Here is a 6207-nt window from a genome sequence, read left to right as displayed (position 1 = left end):
AGCACGCACACACACACCACACAGCACACACCCACACGCACACACCACACGCACCACACACACACACACACACATCAGACACACACCACTCACACACACGGCACACACGCACACACCACACACACACACACGCACACCCACGCAGGCACACACACACACACACCACACACACACACACCACACACCACACACACGCACGCACACACACCACACACACACTCATTCACACACACACACATACATTCACACACACACACACATTGACACACTTGCACACACACACACTCACACACACACTCACACACATTCACACACACACACCCACCACACACACACACACACACACACCAAACCACACACACACCGGCACACACTCACGCACAGGCACACACACACACACACACACACGCACACACACATTCACACACGCACTCTACACACACCACACACACACACATGCACAACACGCATTGCACACATCACACACACACACATTCACACACACACACACACATTCACACATTCACACACACACACACAGGCACACACTCACTCACACACACACACACTCAGTACATCACACACACACACACACACATTCACACCACACACACACACACACACACACACATTCACACACACACACCACACACACACACACACACACACAATCCAGCACACCATCCAGAATTGTAGTTCATTGCATTGCTAATGTTCAATTGTGGATCTGTTAGGGTTTGCGAACCAGGGAATTTCTGTGAAATAATAATATAATAATAATACCCTGATTGTCAGTAAATGCAACATTTGGCGACATTTAGTCGAACGATGAGATGATGGATGCGTCTTCTTTTATTTTATATTTTCTTTACCACTCACTGGTACTATATGAGGTGCTTTAAAACACCACCGCGATGCCTGTTATCTGTACAAGCCAATATACTGTGGCGTTGAAATCATTCTAATACATTGTGCGTACTTATATCTATGCAAAGTATTAAACTCTAATATTTCAGATCTGTGGGAAACACTGTATCACATATCTTGTTATTATTTTAACTGTGTATGACATTCTTAGTCCAAGCCAGCAAGATACAGCTGCAACCATAATCCAAAACTCACCTTACCCTCGCCCTAAACCTTACTTTGCTGAAATAATGGCGAGAAACATTCCCTCTAAAATGTGAGGGAAGGTAAAGGAAGTAAGACAAATGAGACACGCGCTCTCGTCGAAACACCCTCACTCACTTTCCCTGCCTCACACACACGCAGACACACACTGCCTTGGCCCCATGTCCCTTTCTGTGTGTGCCTCCTCTCAGCTCCTGACTGAACCCCCTTTGTTCGGCAGTGACCCTCTTAAGCGCAGGTTGAAGCCTGCAGCCATTCCACTTTGGATTTGGACCCTATCGCGTGTCACACGGCTAAGTCGACCAGGACTGGGCCTCTTCACTCAGACACACGGCAACAAGTATCCATTCACATTACAATACATGCAGCAGGAGAGTTTAAACCGAAATGACTAGATCACCCCAAATTATAAGCAGTGTCCGGAGGAGAAGGCAGCATCACATCAGTTAGAGATGGAGTGAAATAATGGGTTTGCACCTGCAAGTACAATCATCTGCCAAGATTTAGGGCCAGGCTGATGTTGTTTTACAAAATTACAACTACATACAAAAGCAAAATTGTATGTAAAACGGTTCTCCATCAAATAATCAAAGGGAAAGGAAGCAAAGATTATTCTCAGGTTAGACAAGTTCATAATTCAAGATCACTAAAGGTAGATTTGATCCTGGACTGGATGTACCACCACACAAAGAAAAGTAACGAGAAAAGTGCAGTACCGATTTTGGCCAGATGTGTCTCACAAAAGCAAAATGGCGGCAAATACATGCGTGTATGTAGCTTTATTCATCTCGTTTCCTGCCTAGCGTGTGAAATCGCAACATAAAGGGTATGGAAATAATCTGCAGATGTTCAATGTGAGTCCAACATGTTTGATGGATTTCCGTTTTTGAGCCACAACAAAGGCCAAAGTGTGGCCTTCAAACAATAAGGTTAGCCTTGTTTTTAGCCTAGCAAGAAATGCTATATGCTCCGAAGCAGTTACAACTTAGATGTGGCTGTTGAAAGCATAACTGTTGACTTAAAAAACCTTAGTGTTTTCAATCCTGAAAAAGAAAAGGTAAAGCAAGGGTTTGTTCCCAGTCTTTATTGGGTATGCTAAAACAGACTGAGAGTTGCACATTTCAAGACTTTTGCAAGTTTCAAAAGGACTTCATTGACTGTCCTCGTGACATCTATGTGTTTCTGAGGTGATTTAGTTATGTGATATACAAGGAAGTAGTTTTAGGCGCAGTAATCCGGATTTAGAATGACACTGGTTTTATGCAGGGTTGAATATAATCAGTTTAATCAAATCATCACCTTTCAAAATAACGCAAAAATTATTGTAGGTGAAAAAGATAGTTTTTCCCCACCATGAACCCGTCAGATATGCAGATCAGGTGCGCAGGTGTCAGGATGACGACACATGATGCAACACGATTCTTGGTGTAATTCATTTGTACTGGAAACAAGAGAACTCATCTCACTTCATTTGCAGGTTTTTAAAGAGTGATTATCAAAGACCAAAAAGTTAAGTTTTGGAGCTGCCTTCATATAACCGCCAGCCTGTTGCTTCCTGAACAACCGCGCCTGACACAAAGTGGGTCTTTCTCAGTTTCAAGGGGCTCTCTGTTGGTTTCATCAGCTTCATCAGGTCCAACTCTAGATTGACAAAGCAGCACATATTTCCTCAAGGTGCTTTTCAACATTTCCCTATTCATCTAATATCCAATCCCTTATGCTTTCTTTATTGTCCTGATTTCACTCATCTCGCTCCACATATTCATATCTAGGGCGAAATCCATGCTGTAAAAAAAACTAAAGTTGTTACCGTTTCTGCAGTAAGTGCATCGTTTTTACTTAAAGGTGGGGTAAGTTTCAGAAACCGGCTCGAGATACACTTTTTGTTATACTCCATGGAATGCTCTTAACATCCCGATAGCAATGAATATCTGAAGTGCTTTGACAACAAATCCATAAAAAAAATTCATCTGTAGAAGCCGTAATACTGTAAAAAGTACAACGGCCTATCTGCCTGTCAGCCTTCCATCGGGGCACACACTTATCTCGTGCCCTCATTGGTCATGTGCGCGTTCGTGTGTGTTGGAGGAGGGGCTCTGTAAGGAAGTGGCACATTTTCTCCGGTTGTGTATTTTCAAATTCTAGATCTCGAGCCGGTTTCTCAAACGTACCTACCCCACCTTTAAGTGTATTATTTGAGGGTTATTTACACATATTAATTGCATCTATCTATTAGGGATGCCAGCGATAATTCGATTTTTCGAATATTCGTAACAGTCTCCATAATCGAAAATATTTTTTTCAAATTCGATTTTATTTATATATTTTTTTATTATTATTTATGTTTTTCTTTTTTTCCCTGGCTTAGTTTCAACCAAAATATAGACTAATGCTAATAATAGTAATAGTATTAATAATTGTAAATGGCCATTGGTCACACCACCAGTTTGTTTTACTGTAAACTTGGAGGAAGCCAGCAGCGCAGGCTGCGCAGACTGCTGGGCTGCAGTCGGATAGTTTAAAAATCAGCTCCTAAGTTCTAACCCTATCGTCTATTCCTTGACCTCTGAGTGAAACGTCACGGGGTTAAGGGATAGTGGATAGGAGAATTCAAAAGGACTTAGGAGAAGAGACTGGGTACTTTAGAGAATCCGACTGCACTTTCACTATCCGACGTGTTTATGATGCGCCAGCGGACGTCATTGTGTGCGTCTGCTGCTGTGGGGAAACTATGGAAACCACAGTTTTCTATTCAGCGGACTACAACATGGATGTTCAATAAGAACGACGGACTCATCGAGAGACTCTGCACCGTGCTCTGATGCTGCTGCTTTGCTTTATGAACGTGGACAACAGAGAAACATATTCTTCAGGACCAAAGTTGGAATTGAAATAAAAAAGGAAAGTGAAACTTATGCTCATCACCCTCTCCCTCCGGTCCACATTAATACCAATGATCCCAATACGTGTGATTGTATGAACTAAAGATCTTAAAATCAATACAGATGTATTTATTATAAACGTTAGTCCTTAACATCTATCACTGTGTATATCACCATTCATTTTAAAAGTTGAACAAACTCCACACAGCTCCGTGAAGACTGAAATGTTGACTTTATTTGATAATTTCAGTAAAAACTAACGTTCATATTTCTCTTTTTGATTATAATACTGATGAACGTTCAAAACAAAGCACTTTGGCAACTTACCACCTATGTTTTAAAATGCTTAATAAGCACCGTAACTTTCATGATATAATTTCTCGGTCATAATCGGTTGTTTCCGTGAACGGCCGACTGTTGAGGGACGGCAAATGCTGCGGCTGCAAGGCATTGTGGGGCAGCATTTTCGCTTCTCCTGTCAGTTAGGGAGGTCCAGTGGTTCCTAAGCTAAAGGAGGTTATAAAGGAAGTTTGAAACCTCCTTTCCTTTCATTCTCATCATTCTAGAGAATTCGAACGGCACTTATCATGGCTGCCACTGAGGGACTTCCGGGTCATTTCACTCCTTTAGGAAGGTTCCTAAGCTAAATGGACTATTCGACTTCAGCCCTGCACTCTGCTGCTACACACCGACCCCGCCCCCCCCCCCCCCCCCCTTTGTCCCACGTGCGATTGATTTATTGGCGATATACAGAACAGTGAGAACAACACCAAAGATGAACAAAGCGGTACGTTCAAAGAAGAGTTCCTCGTGGATCTACTTCGAACTGACAAGTGCAAATGAAAAAAATGTTTGTGTCGCTACAACAAATTGTTTTTCTCTCCCGCGGGGGGGCTGTCCGATTTTCAAATTTGATCACGTTCAGTTTCTGGGCATCCCTAGCATCTATGTGTGTTGTAGGCTCTACATTACGAATGCGTTAAAACAAGGGCAGCGTTCTTGTGTTGCTTGATGTTTGCTTAATGCTTCATTTTGGTTGAATCTTGTATATTTAGGTGGCATTACACTCATTGTAATCAAGATGAATCTACCTTATACCATTGGTGCCAAGTATAACTCTAAATAAGCTTTCTGAAAGAAACATATAATCCATACATACAATAAATATTGCTATATATATAAACCTGCATCTGGAATAAAGACAGTTCATATTTCTTTTCACAGAACGTTTTTTACACACTGATCGTCATTAGATCTCTCGTTTGGTGGACTTTTCTGCAGTTTTCCCCTCAAAGCGCGATCAAGAGTAAAACATAAAACCCCCTGTATTATGATCTTATATTAGAGTACTCTTTCTGCACTGCAATTACTGCAGATTACCTGTCACTCGAACAGTGTCTGCGCAAATGTACCTTTATTTTTACAGGGTGGTGTTTCTCTCTAAAGTAATCATTCCAACTGTTTTTTCTTTTGATGAAAATCATAGTGAACAAGATAGAGTTCTCTATTCTCGTCAAATGTTTCAGGAAGTCATCGGGCAATCGTGCACTGTCAGGAAAAAAACTGAACACTACAGTTATCTATTTTTTGCTTATACAACAAGTGCAGTAAACACGTAAGAAAACATTAACACGTCTGCGTAGTAATTTATTACAGGCTGGTAATCATTATCTTGAAGAAGAGATCCAGAGGCTTTCAGGTGGTCATAAAGTGTCGGCTGATAGATGAATTATTACCTCAGCCAAGGAGGTTATATTTTTGTTTGCTGGTTTATCTGCAAGAATACAGACAAACAACTCTTCTGATTTCCATGATACCTGGTAGAAGGGTGTAGCATTGGCCAATGAAGAACCCTTCAAAATGTGGAGAGGATCCCAATACAGATACATAATGTTTTTAAATGAGTAAACATGTTGGAGGATGACTGCACTTTGGTTGGGATTAGGGTTAGGGTAACCCCTGGATTCCACCAGGTCCGTCTGCGCTGCATTACGGCTGCGCCACGGTTTTGGTCCGGCCTCCTCCGGCGTCATACCCTACCGGGTGCGTTTCAGAAGCATTTCAGAACCGGAGCGTCTTGCCTGCCGGCTCGCAGTTTTTGTTGATTTGGGCATATTTCCTGGACAGGCTACTTTGTACAGACAAAGTTCATAATAATTGTAATATCCCAGTTATATACGACATGAATCAAAGA

Source organism: Pseudochaenichthys georgianus, chromosome 17 (assembly GCF_902827115.2).
Source record: "Pseudochaenichthys georgianus chromosome 17, fPseGeo1.2, whole genome shotgun sequence".
Lineage (NCBI taxonomy): Eukaryota > Metazoa > Chordata > Actinopteri > Perciformes > Channichthyidae > Pseudochaenichthys > Pseudochaenichthys georgianus.
Note: the sequence above shows the minus strand (reverse complement) of the source record.